Source organism: Pseudophryne corroboree, chromosome 5, assembly GCF_028390025.1.
Source record: "Pseudophryne corroboree isolate aPseCor3 chromosome 5, aPseCor3.hap2, whole genome shotgun sequence".
NCBI lineage: Eukaryota > Metazoa > Chordata > Amphibia > Anura > Myobatrachidae > Pseudophryne > Pseudophryne corroboree.
In genome coordinates, this window is record NC_086448.1 from 147,424,898 (window position 1) to 147,448,076 (window position 23,179).

The window sequence follows — 23,179 nt, forward strand, 5'->3', positions numbered from 1 at the left end:
CCCGGTCATAAACGCTATTTGTACATTCTGACGTGATTTGTGTAATTTTTTATTTTCTGAAGGGAAGTTCGCTGGTCACTCAGGAATTATCCAACAACCCCACAGTTACTGGAAAGGGTTAATGCTCTGCGGATCACACCCACATGTTCCAGTAAACAAAGGTTCATAGGGGCCCTGGGTCGAGTACGCCAGCACTATATCAGTGTGTGGGCGTATTGGTCGGCGTGGGCGAGTAAGTGGGGTACTCGGTAAACCACCACCGTCAGCCTATCGTGAACATTTTGGTTTTTTGTAAGGGTTCGCTGAAGACCCTGATATAAAGGTCAGAGGTAGAGCAAGCAACACCTGCAAATTATGGGGGCCAGTTGTTCAGGAAGGGGGCGATCAACCTCGGTTCGGGTTGATTTAGTGAACCGACCAATCGGGTCGGCAAGGTACGTAATGTGTGAAAAATACGGCTCACACACAGAAGTTTTGTGTGATGAATGGGAGAGAATGACTGTACATGACGGGGAGAAATTCCCAAGAGTAGGCAGCTTTAGCCCAGAAGTGTTACTAAATCTAAGGAGAAGGATAGGTCTCATTAAATCAGTAAAGAGACGGATCAAACATTATGATTGTTTAAAATTATGGCAACAGGAAAGTGAAATGCAAAGAAATTTAACTTACATATCTGACCCTCATCTTGGGAAGAGAGACATGGCAATGGAGAGGATTATGGTTGCAGAGAAATGGCACAATGTTGTACGATAAAAATGCACTTAGTAACTGTATTAAGAACGAAAGTAACAAATGTAATAATGTTTATAAAAATGAAAGTGTAAAAATCACAAATGTTAACCTGTGCAAGTCGCACCCCATGTCAAACTTCCCTCAGGAATACAAACAAGAAAGTGAGCCCAGAACGATGTCGGCATCTCTTCCAGAAGCCATCCTACAAGACATCCAGGTGGACGCGACCAAATCGGTAAAGGCAATAATCAAACCCCCTAACGGAGGGTCAGGTGAGGTCGTGTCCACAGGTACGTACGGTGTTATATATCACGCGCAAACAAATGTACCCTATATTGTAAGACCAACACAAGGTGATGTAATTGAATTTAGTCCTGTCAGGGTGATCACAGTCCCCAATGGGAAGACTGACGATCAGGGAATCATTCCCGTCAAGGACAGTGCAATGCGCCGTCCCTGGTCCCGGACAGAATTGAGACCAATCATGTCTGATTTCCCAGATCCTAGGAAAGATCTAAGTGTATGATCAAAGATTCACAGAAGGTATATCAACTCCCTAGACAACGACATAATCATGGTATCCAAGGAATCACGGAGGTACAGGGAAAGCGGTTGATGGTGATGAGCATCCAAGCGTTTGAGGAGACATCAAATCAACCAAGACCCCATTTCACTGACACTTGGAGGAAGCCCAGGGTTTGTGATCTTTGCAAAAGAGAAGGGCATTATGCCAGTAACTGCAACAGCCCACATAAAGTCAGACCCCCTAGACATGAATATGAGCATGAATATGACACACCAAATTATAATCAGGGATCATATAGGAAGAATTTTGGGCCCCACCCATAATATATAGTCAGGAAAGGGGATCACTAGGACTGATAGTAAGCCTGAGGTAACAGTTAATAAATTGGGAGGTCATTCCCTGAAGACACAGGAATGACCGGGTGAAACGTTGTAAATGTATCTGTGAAATGTTTCTTTTCTCTCCCCATCTCTGACGATTATTGATAGGACTCAAACATTGCATATCTGCTTGGTCTTTGCAGAAGTCTACCAAACCCCAGCATGACCTATCCGCATCAATGTATCCTGGCCAGATACAGAGTATGGAGGTGCTAGTGGGAGGGACTATGCAAGGATACCATTGGACATGTAGATATGACAGCCTGATGATCTGACAATGTTTAAAAATGTTTGAAAAATGTTTTTTTTCCTGTTGTTGTTTATTGATGTGTTATGTTTTATATATATATATATATATATATATATATATATATATGAATTGTTCTCTCTCTCTTTTGTTTTTTTTTTGTTTTCTCTCTTCTCACTCATGTTTTCATGTTTTAAAGATGGTATGTCACACATCAGTTAGACAAATGGTAATGCAATATTTTTGCTCCTTACAGAAAGTTCGCTGGTTTGGAAGGAATATTGCATCACCGGAATGTTCGTTTGGAAGACTGAGAGACAGCACCTTAAGAACAACAAGACGAGAGAACTAATTATAGTAACAAGTTTCTCTCCCCCTCAAACTGTTTTTCTGTACCCCCATTACAAATTTCTCCTTTTCTCCTCCTGTAAGGTGGACTTGCCCCAAGAGACTGTGATCCGGATTTTCCTGTTGACCATGATGTTGACCAGAGCAGTCTGTTTCGGTGAGAGTACCAGTGAGGTCGAGAAAGGATCCAGAAAGGTTCCGATGACTGAGACGGAGGAGTAAATTTCCAATAGCAACACAATCACCAAGCAAAGGCGAGTACCGGAAACGATCTAGCAGCCATGTTATTTGTAAACATTATGAAGGATTGTTAGCTGAAGAAAACTGTATCTGTAGGCTCTGTGACAATGTAGTTGAGGATGGGTGCATTAAGAAATGCCAATCCAGTTTTAATATCCACATGGACCGGCATCCATTGAGTGACTATCACTCCTTAGTGGGTAGTGTGTTAAATAAGACAGATTGTTGGGTATGCTCTCAAGTACCTCAAGGTCATAGCAAATCAGGGCTAGCACCATTTCCTTTAACGGTAGGGGAGGTACTTGAGCTAAAGGGTGGGAGACCGGTGGACAGGAGGTTTAATATCTCCAGTCCTCCTAGCTTGAAGCTCCACCAATATCATGTGGATAGATCCCTAAAATGTTTTAACATTTCCAATCCCCGAAAGCCGGGAAATTGGGAAGTGTCAGGGAGTAACCAAACCATGACCTTTTCACATAGAGCCGATAGAATGCCAACAGATACAGAACTTATACGCCACATAGCCAGTAGAGGAAAATCTTTCCGGTATATGTATACCCTAGGAAGTAGGATTACGAGAGTTGGAGAGGTATCACCAGGATACTGTGCACATATCGTACAAACTGATACGTGTACTAAACAGATGGGAGAATTAGGGTTAGGAGATTTCACATGGAAGATGTGTAATATGGTAATGTCCTACTCCGTCCCATATGTCCTCCCCGATGATGCATATTTCATATGTGGGAGGAAGGCGTATAAAGTGGCTTGCCCCAAACTCTGAAGGATTGTGTTATATTGGAAAAGTACTACCTGAGGTAATGAGTCTAAGGAGTGAGGAAATTGTAATTCCAATAGATTTGATTTATGACCCAACGGTAGAAACAATGATGTGATGAAAATGCGATTATACGGTCCGTTTCTTTCACCTGTTTTTCCGTTTTCTCCAAGGTAAAAAGACCCACTTGGACGAGGAATTTGATGATCCTGTATACAGACAACTGATGGATTAAAGAAGAAGTTTTGACAACCTTATACACAGATATTTGATGAACTTTGCCATAGACCCCCAGTTTCCCTAGAAATTTTAAAATTACGCTAGCCCAACACTTTTGTAAGTCTATGGACATTGACAAAGCTTTTTGCCCACACGCCTTTTGGCAAAAGCACAAAGAAGACTGCATTCAACAGACACCGAACAAGACTTCAACCGACAAATGTTCATTAACCTGACATAGAATACCACTGCATTTTACCATAAGTGTTCTTTATCTTCATCTCTACAACCTTCAGGTAATTACACACATAGTCGATAGGGAATACAGGCACAGATATCAGCAATCACATATTCCCCCATTCATGTATCATCAACTAAAATGTGCTCCCCATTTTGTTACAACCACAGCCGAAAAGAGCTCGGTAAAGTTTGACAGCCCATCCACAGACCCGTACCGCGGGATAAGAAGGAATTCAAATGTATACTTCGCAATACCTCGAAGCTTGATGTACAACACGTACGGCACGATGATACATGACCCCCCAAACATGGATTCATACACACATGCTTCTGCTATCTCACTAGGTCATACCCTCTTCACACCTTCTCCTCTCTCCTCCCTTACCCAACCATGGAAATGTATTAACCCCTGACATATATTTTTCTCTTTTTGAAATGTTTTAGAAAGTGGCAGTTATTGTTGACTGCCAAAGGGTGGACTGTCAAAGTCAGAAAAATATCACTATGCACACTGCCATATTTGCACCTCATACATGTCCGCGCTGCGCATGCGTGAGCTCTCCCGTGCGTGCGCATACTCGCTGTTGCGTGCACCCGCAGGCGCACGGTATGCGCATTTACGGTAGAGTTTGTGTTCATAGCGTGCGACTCAATCGTTACATAATTTAACCATATAATGTATTTTATAAGTTAATATTCCCCTGAGTCCAGCAGGTATCAGTGGGTCTCAAATGGCTCTTTGACCTTAGAGATTCCCCAAACAATAGTTTGCATGTTGGGAGGGCTTCACATCTTCATATGCATAGTTAAGCACAGGAATAGTAATTGAAGATTAATTGTATTCCGAATCAGTATCTTTCCCGCAGACGAAGTACAATAGCCTTTAATTACACTGAGCTTTGAGACTCAATGAGGAGGGCCAACACCTGTGTTTACGAAATGGGGCTGGATTTGTCTCCAGAAGAATGATTGCTGAGATGTCATTGTCTCAACTGAAAGTGGACATCATGAATATCGAACAAAACCCAGAGACAGGGTTTTGTTTTGTATTCGCCAAACAATAGCTCTCCAGAAGACAGGAATGTGTTAGTCATCATCCATTGTTTTGCATAACCAAGGCCACTGATGCAGCTGGCTCACATGTTGTGAGGGACACACACACATCCTGTTGTTGACACACCCCCACAGCTGGAATGAGGGTATGATATACCCACTGGAGAACACAGGGCTCACTCACTCTCACACAGCTACCTGGCACCCAGCAGCATGACGGCTACATCCCCAGGACTAACCTCCAAGCTAAAGGCTAAGTATTGAATTCACATGGCTAGATAAGGAAATATAGACAGATTGCTTTAAGGTCAATGGTGCTGGTTTAAATAGGATATTGTAACTTGTTTGTGTGATAGATCTGGGAATCTGCGATGGTAGCTGGGACATTAGACAACCTGTAGCATAGCATTTGTGGTATTTGTTTGCCTATGGTGATTTAAAATAGATTGTGCTGGTTTGTTATAATATATCTTGTTAATCATGAATACCACCATGCAGTTACATTTGAATATGTGCTTGTAGCAATGGCAGGCTGATACTTGTGGGTACCTGGTGGTCTGGTCTTGTGATAGCTCATATGCTCTGGTTATTGAGATACTGTGTTTGCTTGAAATTGTGAAAGGTGATTTAGATGGTTTGGAATTGTAAAATCAGAACATATGCATTGTTTTGAGGCTTGGACATTTTGGAATAAAATGGAGTCTTGTGTCTTCTGCTATGTGATTGTGGTGTAGCAGAGAGTGCCATGTGTTTGGACCTGCAAATCTAAAATGGCTGCTAGCATCCCCCTTTCAACCATGTGTTGCAGTCCTTGGAATCATGGGAGGTTTCCCAAAATGGAGTCTAGCTTCTGTCCCATGCGGTATTGTAGGGTTGTGTATATAGGGACAGCCAGTATGGGTAAGCTCAAGTATTTTCTCCACAAAGATTCTCAGCATTGACTAACATGCGCAGCGATTGTTCCTCACATGTGTAAGCTTCTCTGCAACCATATTGTCTTTATAGTTATTGTGAGCCATCTCTCTCTCTCTCTCTCTCTCTCTCTCTCTTCTCCTCTTTCTCCCTAATTTTTTCCCTTAAACGTAATAGTATTGTATTGTATTTCCTGTGTAGTTACCTGGTTAGTTAGTCTATGTTATATTGTAGTGTATGACTTGTACTGTATTATTCCTTTTGCAAGTATAACATTCATATAAGGCGTTAGACCCTAAGCCCGGTAGTTGTGTATTTATTATAGTGTTAAGAATTCACAGAGCGTCGGTGACGCTCAAACAGCTTTTAAGTTAATAAGGTTACACTGCATTACATCTACACATTGTCACTGCACAAATGTTTACAGTATAAGTACATTCCTTAAGGTATAGTTAAGGGAGTACCCTTGCGGTACTTTTTGCGCCAATTGCGTACTGTGTTCTTTAACCTTTAACGTGTTTTTAATAGGACAAATATTATAGACATTGTCATTTCATTATCAATAAGAGGAAAGAGCTTCTGCTGTCTTAGGGGGAAATTCAATTAGGTCCGTTTTTTTCGCCTAGGTAAAAAAAAAGGCAGTTTTCACAATTTTTTTTAGGGCTAATGGAGATTCTCCCTATTCAAAAGCAGGGACGATTTATCGCCTAGGCGAAAAACTCAGCAGGAGCGATAAACATGTGGATCGGCACGACTACTTCGCCTCTGGGCATATGGTATGATCTTACACCTCTGTCATCATATGTATAAGATAAACAGAATATATCCATTATTTGAAGAGCTTTGTGCAAGGAATTCTTAAGGCGTATCTCTGAATAGTGACATAACTCACAGGAACAAATAAAAAAAAGTCTGGATTTCTAGAGATGGATGTGACCTATAAAAGCCCAGAAATGCCACTAATACAGTCACGTTACAAAGAAGTCCAGCTCTGTTTGTACTGGTGGCAAATGAGGAATACGTCAGTGATACTTAGAAAAAGCTGCAGAATATATTGGGTTTGGGCCTAGTTCATGTATGGATGGAATTCCACAGCCGCAAAGAAGCGGATCTGCAATTCTGTGTGATTAAATGCAGCAGAAGGAACCTGTAGGAAACAGCCGCCTCCTGCATGCATCTGCGAGATACAAGTGCTGCGTCTGAGAATGCAGCCTCGAACCACCATCGCAACCATCGGTTGTTATTCACAATGTTTTAGGCAGTCAGTCTGCGTAACTGAAGCTAATTCAGGCTAGCTGTTTGATCCGGACACCCGGGTCCAGAAAGTCTGCATCCGATGAAGCAGATCCTGGGCCCATCACGTCTTCAAAATGAAGACGTCACAACCCCGTTTTGAAGAACGGTGCCGGGCGCTGCCCCCCCATATGCCGCACCATGTCAGTTATGCTGTGGCTGACAGGGCTGTGGGCGATATCGCTCATCTGCGCCTTCACAGACCCCACACCATCGGATTTGTACATAAACCATCTGAATTAGGTCCATTATACGCTGGAGCTTATGAATTAGGTGTTGCAGATGGCTGAGTAATGTGGAATTGGGTGAATAATAGAGATGAGCGCCGGAAATTTTTCGGGTTTTGTGTTTTGGTTTTGGGTTCGGTTCCGCGGCCGTGTTTTGGGTTCGACCGCGTTTTGGCAAAACCTCACCGAATTTTTTTTGTCGTATTCGGGTGTGTTTTGGATTCGGGTGTTTTTTTCAAAAAACCCTAAAAAACAGCTTAAATCATAGAATTTGGGGGTCATTTTGATCCCATATTATTATTAACCTCAAAAACCATAATTTACACTCATTTTCAGTCTATTCTGAATACCTCACACCTCACAATATTATTTTTAGTCCTAAAATTTGCACCGAGGTCGCTGTGTGAGTAAGATAAGCGACCCTAGTGGCCGACACAAACACCGGGCCCATCTAGGAGTGGCACTGCAGTGTCACGCAGGATTGTCCTTCCAAAAAACCCTCCCCAAACAGCACATGACGCAAAGAAAAAAAGAGGCGCAATGAGGTAGCTGACTGTGTGAGTAAGATAAGCGACCCTAGTGGCCGACACAAACACCGGGCCCATCTAGGAGTGGCACTGCAGTGTCACGCAGGATGTCCCTTCCAAAAAACCCTCCCCAAACAGCACATGACGCAAAGAAAAAAAGAGGCGCAATGAGGTAGCTGACTGTGTGAGTAAGATAAGCGACCCTAGTGGCCGACACAAACACCGGGCCCATCTAGGAGTGGCACTGCAGTGTCACGCAGGATGGCCCTTCCAAAAAACCCTCCCCAAACAGCACATGACGCAAAGAAAAAAAGAGGCGCAATGAGGTAGCTGACTGTGTGAGTAAGATAAGCGACCCTAGTGGCCGACACAAACACCGGGCCCATCTAGGAGTGGCACTGCAGTGTCACGCAGGATGTCCCTTCCAAAAAACCCTCCCCAAACAGCACATGACGCAAAGAAAAAAAGAGGCGCAATGAGGTAGCTGACTGTGTGAGTAAGATAAGCGACCCTAGTGGCCGACACAAACACCGGGCCCATCTAGGAGTGGCACTGCAGTGTCACGCAGGATGGCCCTTCCAAAAAACCCTCCCCAAACAGCACATGACGCAAAGAAAAAAAGGCGCAATGAGGTAGCTGATTGTGTGAGTAAGATAAGCGACCCTAGTGGCCGACACAAACACCGGGCCCATCTCGGAGTGGCACTGCAGTGTCACGCAGGATGGCCCTTCCAAAAAACCCTCCCCAAACAGCACATGACGCAAAGAAAAAAAGAGGCGCAATGAGGTAGCTGACTGTGTGAGTAAGATAAGCGACCCTAGTGGCCGACACAAACACCGGGCCCATCTAGGAGTGGCACTGCAGTGTCACGCAGGATGTCCCTTCCAAAAAACCCTCCCCAAACAGCACATGACGCAAAGAAAAAAAGAGGCGCAATGAGGTAGCTGACTGTGTGAGTAAGATAAGCGACCCTAGTGGCCGACACAAACACCGGGCCCATCTAGGAGTGGCACTGCAGTGTCACGCAGGATGGCCCTTCCAAAAAACCCTCCCCAAACAGCACATGACGCAAAGAAAAAAAGAGGCGCAATGAGGTAGCTGACTGTGTGAGTAAGATAAGCGACCCTAGTGGCCGACACAAACACCGGGCCCATCTAGGAGTGGCACTGCAGTGTCACGCAGGATGGCCCTTCCAAAAAACCCTCCCCAAACAGCACATGACGCAAAGAAAAAGAAAAGAAAAAAGAGGTGCAAGATGGAATTGTCCTTGGGCCCTCCCACCCACCCTTATGTTGTATAAACAGGACATGCACACTTTAACCAACCCATCATTTCAGTGACAGGGTCTGCCACACGACTGTGACTGATATGACGGGTTGGTTTGGACCCCCCCCAAAAAAGAAGCAATTAATCTCTCCTTGCACAAACTGGCTCTACAGAGGCAAGATGTCCACCTCATCATCATCCTCCGATATATCACCGTGTACATCCCCCTCCTCACAGATTATCAATTCGTCCCCACTGGAATCCACCATCTCAGCTCCCTGTGTACTTTGTGGAGGCAATTGCTGCTGGTCAATGTCTCCGCGTAGGAATTGATTATAATTCATTTTAATGAACATCATCTTCTCCACATTTTCTGGATGTAACCTCGTACGCCGATTGCTGACAAGGTGAGCGGCGGCACTAAACACTCTTTCGGAGTACACACTTGTGGGAGGGCAACTTAGGTAGAATAAAGCCAGTTTGTGCAAGGGCCTCCAAATTGCCTCTTTTTCCTGCCAGTATAAGTACGGACTGTGTGACGTGCCTACTTGGATGCGGTCACTCATATAATCCTCCACCATTCTTTCAATGTTGAGAGAATCATATGCAGTGACAGTAGACGACATGTCCGTAATCGTTGTCAGGTCCTTCAGTCCGGACCAGATGTCAGCATCAGCAGTCGCTCCAGACTGCCCTGCATCACCGCCAGCGGGTGGGCTCGGAATTCTGAGCCTTTTCCTCGCACCCCCAGTTGCGGGAGAATGTGAAGGAGGAGATGTTGACAGGTCGCGTTCCGCTTGACTTGACAATTTTCTCACCAGCAGGTCTTTCAACCCCAGCAGACTTGTGTCTGCCGGAAAGAGAGATCCAAGGTAGGCTTTAAATCTAGGATCGAGCACGGTGGCCAAAATGTAGTGCTCTGATTTCAACAGATTGACCACCCGTGAATCCTTGTTAAGCGAATTAAGGGCTCCATCCACAAGTCCCACATGCCTAGCGGAATCGCTCCGTGTTAGCTCCTCCTTCAATGTCTCCAGCTTCTTCTGCAAAAGCCTGATGAGGGGAATGACCTGACTCAGGCTGGCAGTGTCTGAACTGACTTCACGTGTGGCAAGTTCAAAGGGCATCAGAACCTTGCACAATGTTGAAATCATTCTCCACTGCGCTTGAGACAGGTGCATTCCACCTCCTATATCGTGCTCAATTGTATAGGCTTGAATGGCCTTTTGCTGCTCCTCCAACCTCTGAAGCATATAGAGGGTTGAATTCCACCTCGTTACCACTTCTTGCTTCAGATGATGGCACGGCAGGTTCAGTAGTTTTTGGTGGTGCTCCAGTCTTCTGTACGTGGTGCCTGTACGCCGAAAGTGTCCCGCAATTCTTCTGGCCACCGACAGCATCTCTTGCACGCCCCTGTCGTTTTTTAAAAAATTCTGCACCACCAAATTCAAGGTATGTGCAAAACATGGGACGTGCTGGAATTTGCCCATATTTAATGCACACACAATATTGCTGGCGTTGTCCGATGCCACAAATCCACAGGAGAGTCCAATTGGGGTAAGCCATTCCGCGATGATCTTCCTCAGTTGCCGTAAGAGGTTTTCAGCTGTGTGCGTATTCTGGAAAGCGGTGATACAAAGCGTAGCCTGCCTAGGAAAGAGTTGGCGTTTGCGAGATGCTGCTACTGGTGCCGCCGCTGCTGTTCTTGCGGCGGGAGTCCATACATCTACCCAGTGGGCTGTCACAGTCATATAGTCCTGACCCTGCCCTGCTCCACTTGTCCACATGTCCGTGGTTAAGTGGACATTGGGTCCAGCTGCATTTTTTAGGACACTGGTGAGTCTTTTTCTGAGGTCCGTGTACATTTTCGGTATCGCCTGCCTAGAGAAGTGGAACCTAGATGGTATTTGGTAACGGGGGCACACTGCCTCAATAAATTGTCTAGTTCCCTGTGAACTAACGGCGGATACCGGACGCACGTCTAACACCAACATAGTTGTCAAGGCCTCAGTTATCCGCTTTGCAGCAGGATGACTGCTGTGATATTTCATCTTCCTCGCAAAGAACTGTTGAACAGTCAATTGCTTACTGGAAGTAGTACAAGTGGGTTTACGACTTCCCCTCTGGGATGACCATCGACTCCCAGCAGCAACAACAGCAGCGCCAGCAGCAGTAGGCGTTACACGCAAGGATGCATCGGAGGAATCCCAGGCAGGAGAGGACTCGTCAGAATTGCCAGTGACATGGCCTGCAGGACTATTGGCATTCCTGGGGAAGGAGGAAATTGACACTGAGGGAGTTGGTGGGGTGGTTTGCGTGAGCTTGGTTACAAGAGGAAGGGATTTACTGGTCAGTGGACTGCTTCCGCTGTCGCCCAAAGTTTTTGAACTTGTCACTGACTTATTATGAATGCGCTGCAGGTGACGTATAAGGGAGGATGTTCCGAGGTGGTTAACGTCCTTACCACTACTTATTACAGCTTGACAAAGGCAACACACGGCTTGACACCTGTTGTCCGCATTTCTGTTGAAATACTTCCACACCGAAGAGCTGATTTTTTTGGTATTTTCACCAGGCATGTCAGTGGCCATATTCCTCCCACGGACAACAGGTGTCTCCCCGGGTGCCTGACTTAAACAAACCACCTCACCATCAGAATCCTCCTGGTCAATTTCCTCCCCAGCGCCAGCAACACCCATATCCTCCTCATCCTGGTGTACTTCAACACTGACATCTTCAATCTGACTATCAGGAACTGGACTGCGGGTGCTCCTTCCAGCACTTGCAGGGGGCGTGCAAATGGTGGAAGGCGCATGCTCTTCACGTCCAGTGTTGGGAAGGTCAGGCATCGCAACCGACACAATTGGACTCTCCTTGTGGATTTGGGATTTCGAAGAACGCACAGTTCTTTGCGGTGCTTTTGCCAGCTTGAGTCTTTTCAGTTTTCTAGCGAGAGGCTGAGTGCTTCCATCCTCATGTGAAGCTGAACCACTAGCCATGAACATAGGCCAGGGCCTCAGCCGTTCCTTGCCACTCCGTGTGGTAAATGGCATATTGGCAAGTTTACGCTTCTCCTCCGACAATTTTATTTTAGGTTTTGGAGTCCTTTTTTTACTGATATTTGGTGTTTTGGATTTGACATGCTCTGTACTATGACATTGGGCATCGGCCTTGGCAGACGACGTTGCTGGCATTTCATCGTCTCGGCCATGACTAGTGGCAGCAGCTTCAGCACGAGGTGGAAGTGGATCTTGATCTTTCCCTAATTTTGGAACCTCAACATTTTTGTTCTCCATATTTTAATAGGCACAACTAAAAGGCACCTCAGGTAAACAATGGAGATGGATGGATACTAGTATACAATTATGGACGGACTGCCGAGTGCCGACACAGAGGTAGCTACAGCCGTGGACTATTGTACTGTACTGTGTCTGCTGCTAATATAGACTGGATGATAATGAGATGTAGTATGTATAAAGAAGAAAGAAAAAAAAACCACGGGTAGGTGGTATACAATTATGGACGGACTGCCGAGTGCCGACACAGAGGTAGCTACAGCCGTGGACTACCGTACTGTGTCTGCTGCTAATATAGACTGGTTGATAATGAGATGTAGTATGTATAAAGAAGAAAAAAAAAAAAAAACACGGGTAGGTGGTATACAATTATGGACGGACTGCCGAGTGCCGACACAGAGGTAGCTACAGCCGTGGACTACCGTACTGTACTGTGTCTGCTGCTAATATAGACTGGATGATAATGAGATGTAGTATGTATAAAGAAGAAAGAAAAAAAAACCACGGGTAGGTGGTATACAATTATGGATGGACTGCCGAGTGCCGACACAGAGGTAGCTACAGCCGTGGACTACCGTACTGTGTCTGCTGCTAATATAGACTGGTTGATAATGAGATGTAGTATGTATAAAGAAGAAAGAAAGAAAAAACCACGGGTAGGTGGTATACAATTATGGACGGACTGCCGAGTGCCGACACAGAGGTAGCTACAGCCGTGGACTACCGTACTGTACTGTGTCTGCTGCTAATATAGACTGGATGATAATGAGATGTAGTATGTATAAAGAAGAAAGAAAAAAAACCACGGGTAGGTGGTATACAATTATGGATGGACTGCCGAGTGCCGACACAGAGATAGCTACAGCCGTGGACTACCGTACTGTACTGTGTCTGCTGCTAATATAGACTGGATGATAATGAGATGTAGTATGTATAAAGAAGAAAGAAAAAAAAAACCACGGGTAGGTGGTATACAATTATGGATGGACTGCCGAGTGCCGACACAGAGGTAGCTACAGCCGTGAACTACCGTACTGTGTCTGCTGCGACTGGATGATAAATAATGATATAAAAAATATATATATATCACTACTGCAGCCGGACAGGTATATATTATATAATGACGGACCTGCTGGACACTGTCTGTCAGCAGAATGAGTTTTTTATTTTATAGAATAAAAAAACACCACACAAGTCACACGACGTGTGTTTAACTTTTACAGGCAGACATTCACAATACAATATAGTATACTATATACTGGTGGTCAGGTCACTGGTCAGTCACACTGGCAGTGGCACTCCTGCAGAAAAAAAGTGTGCACTGTTTAATTTTAATATGTACTCCTGGCTCCTGCTATAACCTAACTGCTCCCCAGTCTCCCCCACAATTAAGCTGTGTGAGCACAGTCAGATATTATACATAGATGATGCAGCAGCACACTGGGCTGAGCACAGATATGGTATGTGACTGAGTCACTGTGTATCGTTTTTTCAGGCAGAGAACGGATTATATTAAATAATATAAAACTGCACTGGTGGTCACTGGTCAGTCACTAGTATAACTAACTAATACTATCAGCAAAATTCTGCACTCTCTGTCTGAGTACTCCTCCTAAGCTCCAGTAAATGAAGTGTCACTGTCTCACTCTGTCACTAGTATAACTAACTAATAATACTATCAGCAAAATTCTGCACTCTCTGTCTGAGTACTCCTCCTAAGCTCCAGTAAATGAAGTGTCACTGTCTCACTCTCACTCTCCTATCTATTTCTTCTCTAAACGGAGAGGACGCCAGCCACGTCCTCTCACTATCAATCTCAATGCACGTGTAAAATGGCGGCGACGCGCGGCTCCTTATATAGAATCCGAGTCTCGCGATAGAATCCGAGCCTCGCGAGAATCCGACAGCGTCATGATGACGTTCGGGCGCGCTCGGGTTAACCGAGCAAGGCGGGAAGATCCGAGTCGCTCGGATCCGTGTAAAAAATCATGAAGTTCGGGCGGGTTCGGATTCCGAGGAACCGAACCCGCTCATCTCTAGTGAATAACCCGGGAAAGTGTGACATTAGCAATGGGACAGAGATGGGAATTTACCATGTGTCATCATTACTGCACCACAACAGTCCTGAGTTACAGACCTCATGCTGCTTAGGGGGCTTTGTTATAAAGATTGTGGAAGCAATAGCCAGCCCCATTCATGCAGGCACAGATACTTTGCTCTGCAGCTGGAATCCTCCATCTTGGCTTCAGTGATGTCATTCATTCTGAAAATCCCAGGGAACAGGACCATCAGTGGCATTTGTTCAGTTCATGGATTGAACGCGCTACTGTTGTTACAAAACGAAGATTTTGGCAACGCGATGAGCAGAAGAGAACTGCGGCGACTTCTGAGTGATCAGATAGGTTGGAGAGGGTATAGAGATGGAAGTAGCCAGCAGGGAGATGGGTTTCAGAGACTAAGAACACGCGTCTCTCAGAGGAGGGCATTAGAGGAGATGGCTCGTTCCATGGGTTCTGTACGTGCCCAAGGGCCTGCAGCTTCACCACGGCGAAGATGGAACATCCCTGGAGGTCTTCAAAGCCTATTATCGAGTTTCAACCAGACCGGACTGCATGACAGACTTCCATGCCATGATTATTCCCAAGGTGAACCCACAGACTCCTGCAGCACCACAGACTGCCTACAGCAATGGGGACAGAGTCACTCAGCTTCCCTGTGACCACGTCTTCCATCATTCCTGCATTGCAGAGTGGGCACAGATTAGAGACACCTGCCCACTATGCTGAAGCCCGTGCTTCCCATCATCCGCATAGAGACCTCTCTGTGCTATCGGCCCATCTATTCCTCCATGCCTATGTCACAAAAACTGGGGATTAGAGCTACTGGCGACACCCCAAGAAGAAGAAAAAACAACACTGGGCAGCCACCTCATGGGTGTGTTGGAAGTGCTGCTAAGCTGCAAATAATTTTTTTAATGCTGACAGTTACATCCGACTCATTGATAACATAATAACTTTATCATGTAACGCGGGCAACGCCAGCACCTCAGCTGGTGACTATATAAATGTAAGTGTTAGACACTATGGGCCTAATTCAGATCTGATCGCAGCAGCAGCAAATTTGTTAACTAATGGGCAAAACCATGTGCACTGCAGGGGGGGCAGATATCACATGTGCAGAGAGAGTTAGATTTGGGTGGGTTATATTGTTTCTGTGCATGGTAAATACTGTCTGCTTTATTTTTACTCTGCAATTTAGATTTCACTTTAAACACACCCCACCCAAATCTAACTCTCTCTGCACATGTTATATCTGCCCCCCCTCCCCCCTTCCCCTGCAGTGCACATGGTTTTTTCCATTAGCTAACAAATGTGCTGCTGCAATCAGATCTAAGGGCCTAATTCAGACCTGTTTGCACGCAGGCTATTTTTTGCACTGCTGCGACCAGGTAATCGCCGCCTACAGGGGGAGGGGGTAAGCGCATTGCAGGGGTGTGAACGGCTGTGCAGATAGCTGCACAGCCCAGGACTTACTCAGCCGCTGCAATGATCCGGGCCACTGGTGACATTAGGAATCCTCCTCTGAACAGGTGGACACGTCTGCGTTTTTCCCGAAACTCCTAGGAAACGGTGAGTTGCCGCCCAGGAACACCTTCTGCCTGTCAATCTTCTTGCGATCGCCCCTGCTATCACTTAAATCATAGAAACCGTCACTGTCCGGCGACCACCATTGCCGGACAGCGATGTGCCTGTGCATTGCAGACTGCACCAATGCGCAGTTCAGACCCGATTGCATGGCTGCAAAAAAATGCAACGTGCGATCGGGTCTGAATGACCCCTTGAATTAGGCCTTAATTAGGCCCTATATCTATGAGAGATTGTACAGAAGCACAGGAACATTATCATTCTGTTTGACTTAATACATACTGTAGTCACACATTTTAATTATATTTTACAACGTAAAAAATGTAAACGATTCCTCAGAGTTATTTGGGAATCAGATCAAACTTTTTTCCATTTTTTTCTTGTCAGCAATTTTATGTTGGGTCCTCTGATATTTTTTCTTTCTTTTTATCTGAAACCCAATAAATAAAATGTACAATTTTTTTTTTAAAATTTTAATTTACTTTTGTTTTTAAAGGCTAAAGCTGGGTAAACAAGGGAGAGGGGGGCAGCAGGATTTGGGGCCCCTCAAAAAGGCCCAGGCCCGGGCTAAAGAGATCCCCCTCTCAGCGCCGCTGGGTGCCGGGAGGCTGTTGCTGCTTAGCTGCAGCTCCTTCTGCCTGTGCGGTGTGATTGCTCTCCCCTCTGTATTTGTCTCTGGCTGAGGGGCACAATGGCGCCCCCTGTACTGCTTCAAGAGGCTGAAAATACTTTCTTTTCACAAACTTATATAAGGGGACATGGCCATGCCTCCGTTCAATTAGGCCACACCCCCATAATGCTAAAAAAGGGTTAGGTTTGTGCAGTAGGGATGGGAGGTTAGGTTTAGGCACTAAAGGGGAGGTTAGGTTTAGGCTAGGGGACCAGAGGGTTAGGGTTGAGGTGGAAATACCCTCTACTCACCCCTGTCGGGATTTTGCCCATTGGATCCCGGCATCGTTATTATGAACGCCGGTATCCCATGCGCCGGTCATCCATACTGATTCCATTGGGAGCTATAGCCGTTATTCTTGTAGCTTTGCTGTCTCAGCAATAATGACCTACCCGTCACTTTTCATTCTACTGCATATCCAACAGTAGCCACAGTATATTGCCACCTCCGTACCAAAAAAAGTATAGGCTAGGTAACAACTGGAAAAATTGCACCCAGCATAGTTACTCAGTTTGTCCCTATTTATCTGCCCCACGAACACGTAGGTTCATGCTCTCATTGCAGTTATTGGAACAATCAACCAAAAAGTGGTCTATACAGGCAGTGGCACCAAGAGAGGAGGGGAGAGGGTACAAATTACCTAGGCCCAGGTCTGATGGAGGGGCCCAGTGCGGACCCAGGCCCATGCCTCCTTTAATTTGGCCGTGCCCCCTGAAAAGTACCTGGGCCCAGCCAGGCTCTCTACTGCCCTAGATTGTATACCAACAGGTAATGGATCGGGCGCTGAAGGTTGCTGCACCTCTAATGCTGCTGCTAATTATAATGGGATAGTCACACCCAAAGTTACGGCAAAACACAAACAAACAGTAGCAGCGCTAATTAACTTACTAACACATAAGGATTGAGTGAAAAAAACTTTCTATTTAATATAATGACAAACTTTAGCCTAATTAAAACCAACATACACAGCTCATGAATAAAATAATTAAAATGGGTCTCAGCTTTAAATTGCCTCTAATAAGCAGTCCGTTCCTATTTGATGAACTGGATAAGCAGATGAACAATTTTTAGAAAAGAGACTGACTGCGCAGTCTAACATCCAACTTTACCAATGCCGCTAGAGGTGGAGTCCCTTGGTAATTTCAGTTGTTTATGAACGTCCAAGCGGGTTCCTCAATATTTCGCGGTGTCCTATTCCTTAATGCTAGGAGTTGTAGGATGTTGGAGAATTCTTTCCTTATTTTGTCTGCAACGATGGAAGTCCAGTTCTGGTCCGGATATGGGCAATATGGAGTGGCAAATGATGACCCAAAAGTTTAGTTCCTTAGTTCCTGACGCGTTTCGCTGTATAGGCTACAGCTTTTTCAAAGGAGCCTTTGAAACATAAACAACTGAAATTACCAAGGGACTCCACCTCTAGCGGCATTGGTAAAGTTGGATGTTAGACTGCGCAGTCAGTCTCTTTTCTAAAAATTGTTCATCTGCTTATCCAGTTCATCAAATAGGAACGGACTGCTTATTAGAGGCAATTTAAAGCTGAGACCCATTTTAATTATTTTATTCATGAGCTGTGTATGTTGGTTTTAATTAGGCTAAAGTTTGTCATTATATTAAATAGAAAGTTTTTTTCACTCAATCCTTATGTGTTAGTAAGTTAATTAGCGCTGCTACTGTTTGTTTGTGTCTCTACTGCCCTAGCTTGGAGGCATGCCATGCTCCTGTGAGTGGGTGCCCTAAAGAGGTGTGGCCATGCCTCCTGCATGCTGTGGTCACACCCCCTCCAGTTGTTGTAACGGGGCCCAGGATTTCTTTTGGCAGCCCTGGGTGCAGTACAGTGGAAGTATTTTGCAGTTACTGGTACTTTTCAGGCTGACAGTACAACACAAGCATCCAAGAGCCGCCCCCCCCCCCCCCCCAACAAGTGCCGCCCCTAGGCACATGCTTACATGCCTAATGGGAAATTCGCCACTGGGTATCGGTGGAGCCATATTGGAATCTTGAGAATCTGGGAGGTCTGCCTTTGCTAGAAAATAGTAGCTTAAAAAGAAAACCAGAATATAATACTGTTGGGGCTGGTGTTACAATGAGACAGATGTTTGTACTGGGGACAAGCAATGAAGTCCAGCCCCCCAAGATATCAAACATATTTGGTTACTAACATATTTGGTTACTAACAGAGCAGGCATACTTGGCTACTCTCACATAATTTTTGTGAGTCTCCTGAATGTAGGGGAGTTCTCCCAGGAACAGACAACGCTTCCAAATCCCATCCACTTCGTCGTTGCAGTCAGCAGGGTGGTGACGTGATCATGCTATAATGCCATGAACTGTAGTATTGCATCTTGGGGATGGGGCTGTGATTTGCTGGGCTATGGGCCCCACCCCTCACACCTAGACCTCCCCGTATTTCCCAAAGCACATAAAGAACAAGTGGATAAGTATGACAGCATGGCAGCTGCTGATGCAAGATATTAATTTACATTAATAAAACAGTAATAGAATATCTGACTTCTCAGTAATGGGACAATTGTTAATTCCAGACAATTCCAATGGATACAGGAGATTATCAATTGCTTTAGACACACAAAGATTTGCTAGGGAGCAGCAAACTAAATGTGCATAATTACACACTGGGCGATTTTGAGCTCAAAGTAGCTCACTTTTGGCGTTTCAGCTACTTTGAGCTCAAAATCGCCTAGTGTGTATGGCCGGGCGGTGATCGGTGATGCGCGCTCCCGCCTGTTTTACCGGCTGAGTGAAGCTCTTTCCACAGTCTCCTACTGTGGAAAGTGGTTCACCCTCATAAAAAATTGCCGGGCCAGGTGAAAATTGTTCAGTGTGTATGCACTGTACGATTTTCACATCATCGCTCTGCGTACACAGGGGGCAAAAACGTCCAGTGTGTATGCACCTATTCAAGAGCTATGCTTGCCATCATAACTGTATGTGCCACTTACAAAAATAATTGCAAATGTTTCAACTTATCAAAATTGAAATATTTAAATATGCTATGAACATCAAAGGCTTTTTCTCTGTTCATGCATTATGGAGCCTTTTTGGGCTGATGGCTGAACAAAAATATACAAACAGTGTCAAATCGTGATTTTTTTTGTTCAGGGTACATTTCATATGTGTATTCTCATGTATAATTATAAAAGTCGCCATGTTTTTTTTTCCCCGTTTTTTTTTTAAATCTGTATTCTGTGTTTATTAGCCTCTACTATAATTGTGCTTTCAGCTGTAAGCTATGGTGTTGATCAGTAAGCAATACTAAAGCCGAGAATTATGAGCAGGTTGTGGTGATTAAATATAGATTATTCCTTCTGCAGATACTTTGCCTACAGTTATCCAGTTCTGACTAATGAGAAAAACATTTCGCCAAGACTTCTGATAACCGATATGCGTGATTGTTAGTCACAGTGCACATTGATGACCATTTGGAAGAGCCAGCATGAACTTTGCTAATGAGTGCTTTGTTGTACTGTATAGCGAAGTATAAAAGACTCACAGAATGCATCCATCTAAACCAATTAAATGGGCGCCATAAATGGCCTCATAACTTAGATAACAATGACTTGTGGTTTATGAAACAGGATCCGTCTAATGCCAACCTCATAGCGACTCATCCTTTACCGATCAACCAGAAGAGAAGTTTAATGAAGCAAATACTGATGGCTATCTGGAGGATTGCAAACAAATAGGAAAAAATAAAGATATTATGCACAGAATTGGCAGAACAAAAGATAGCGACTATTAAAGGAAATGCATTACGAATTGCAGCTCGGAGCTTGCACAGAGCAGCTGGTGAGTGAAAGGCACAAGGCCTATGCTGGCTGGGTTACTGATATGAACACAAGATGCTATTTCATTTTTAATATAAAAGTGTGTCCACTGAGTCTATGTACATCTGGTATTTTTGTAGTAAAAGTCTATTTTTTAAATTTACTGTATAAAATGTGTAGCTCAGCGTGAAGTCCAAGAGAGTATAGAGAAACATATGAGAGGTGTTTTCTGCTGATGACATGTAAAGACCTTGAACATAGATTTCCATGTAGCTGAATATATCTCCTTATCAGTCCTTATAGAGTTTCTAAATATATAACAGTGTATAGAGCACGTGTTGATGTCAACTGAGCAGGGGTGGGATTGGCTGCAGAGATCATCTGGAGTTTTTAGGTAGCGAGGACATCACTGTACAACTGTCCAATTCTGGTGGAACAGTTCTGATTTTGGAGAACTGTCCCACTCAGTCAGGATGTTGTCCCAACTTTAGGAACATTGGAATGATTGGTAGCAAGGACGGAACTACCATTGGTGCCGCAGATGCATTGCACTTGGGCCCCTGGGCACTAAGGGGCCCAATGCTGCCAAGAACAGCAATGAGTTTCCCTTGTCGGAAGACTGGCCCAGCGTTGGGAGCAGGGTGGGCCCCATCACCTGAGGGACCTGGCCCTTATCATAGAGAGGCGGGACTGACCTTGTGTGTGTACAGGCGCATCAGTCTCCAGTTGAGTCCTACCTATCAGCTCCAATGATCACTGCTTCATACTGCAGATTCCCTTAAGCCCCGTACACATGGGGAGAGATGTGTGCTGAGCGATCTATCAGTGACAGCTCAGCACAAATCTCTCCCACCGCTCAGCACAGCACGATGTGAAAGTGGTGAAATGAGCGACCTGCTAGATTGTGCCTGCATGCAGGCCAAACTGGCACCAGCGATACCGACGCACGGGGCTGCACATCACTATTGCTGGGGGGCATACACACGGAGAGATCCATGCTTAAATTCTAAGCAATCTAGTCAGATTGCTTAGAATTTAAGCACTGATCTCTCTGTGTGTACCCCCCTTTAGAGGTCAGTATGTGCAGTGATCACAGACAGCTGTCTGTGAATTAAAGGCAGCTCATGACCGGCATGACTGGTGATGCCAGAGCCTGCCTGAGTGCCAATCTGAGGAACGCACAGGAGACCACTTTGTTCCCACCTCACCAGTGCCGGATTAAGCCCTCAGGGGGCCCAAGGCACCCAAGACAGGGGGGCCCTCCCACCAGCAAGCTCCCACTGCTCCCTATCCTCCACCCCCTTCACCTCAGCGAGGCCAGCAATGAGCAACAGGTGCTGTCGGTGGGGAGGGTCCCCAGGCTGTAGAGGGTAGGAGAAAAGACTCTCGGCTGCCATGGAGGAAGGATTCCGCACTGCCGGTGGGTGTGTGATGTCCCACATGCAGCTGTGCGTGCGACTCCCTCTTCCCTTCTCTTGGGCAGCACAGGCCGGGGACTGATTTAGGCAGCAATCTCCAGCCTCCGCTGCTGCCAGGAGAGTTGCTGCTGGCGGTGGAGGCTGGAGAGTGGAGACAGCAGCACCAGAGCGAGGCAGAGCACCAGGTGATAGTTTATTTGGAAAGGAGAGGGACGCAAGTCATTCACTTTGCCATCGGTGCCCAGAATTCTAGTTACAGCACGGTCTGGTTTAAGCCAGTGACTACATTATCACTTCACTTTGCAGATCACATTACACAGTTTTCACAGGAACCAATGTAACTCAACAGGTAAGGGGACCTTCCCCATGACTACAGGTCTAGTAATATACATGACATAGAAAGATCCATGCTAGTGTCTAAATAGTTTTTTGGGGTGTAAAGCTAGGTGCATACTGCATACTATACAATCTGTGGACCAATTTCCCAATAATGAGGTGCTCTGTCTATTTTATTGTATAGTGTGTTTGCACGGGATACGTTCAGAAATACTTACCGCCTCTGATGTTGGCATCTTTAGTGTCGGGATGCTGCAGTTGGTCATGTGACTGCTGGCATTCTGCCCACCGGCATTTCATATGTATTCCAAATGAACAATTGTTACGGCAATTGGCCAATAAACCTGATAGATCATGTTCATAAACACGCTCCTTCGACTATGGGATCGGTTGGTTAAGACAAATCTTGGCCTCAGTCTGTCATGCAGTGTGCGGCATTCTAGATACAGTAGTCTGTTTATGTTTCCCACATTTTTCCGTGACTATGCCATCCACCTTGTGGCCGGGCATATACAAATTCAGTGTGTGTGTGAAGGGGGGGGGGGGGGGGGGCAGTGTGGGTATTTTTTTCTTAAAGATTGCTTAGTTTGTATCTCAGGCATTGGGGCCTTCAATTGCTGAAAAATCTGACAGTGTGTGTCTAGCTTCATGCTTTCTTGTGGAACAATTCTTCTTTTCTTTTTTGAGTCAAAAAATGTTTACACCATTCTTCAAAATCTGGTTGGACTTTACAGAATGAGATAATAGTTTTTGGTTTAAGGGGTCTTTTTAGGGTTGCATCCAGAATGGCATCCACTGGAACCCACACTGTTGATAGACAGTAAACTAAATTTAAGAATTATAGCAATATCATAGAAAAAAATAAAAATAAACTTCATTGCATCAATAATGAAATTTAATGGTGAAGTTCATTATAAGCCCTCGTGGGGTCTATAAACGAGTAGTCAATCACTGCAGTTTTCTCAAACTCAAGCCAATCAGACTTAAACTTCCACACACCAGGCAGGTTTATGGGGAAGATCTCGGCTGCTATTAATGATGTTTC

General features: G+C 45.2%; 1 long non-coding RNA gene across 1 annotated transcript in view; it reads left to right on the forward strand.

Moving 5' to 3' along the window:
- LOC134928873 (uncharacterized) overlaps nt 1-21,058 on the forward strand; it is a 110,916-nt gene extending 89,858 nt beyond the window's left edge. The window contains exon 4 of the long non-coding RNA XR_010178088.1: nt 19,928-21,058. This is a non-coding gene — a long non-coding RNA (uncharacterized LOC134928873). The remainder of the gene's footprint in view (nt 1-19,927) is intronic.
- The last annotated feature ends 2,121 nt before the right edge of the window (nt 21,059-23,179 follow it).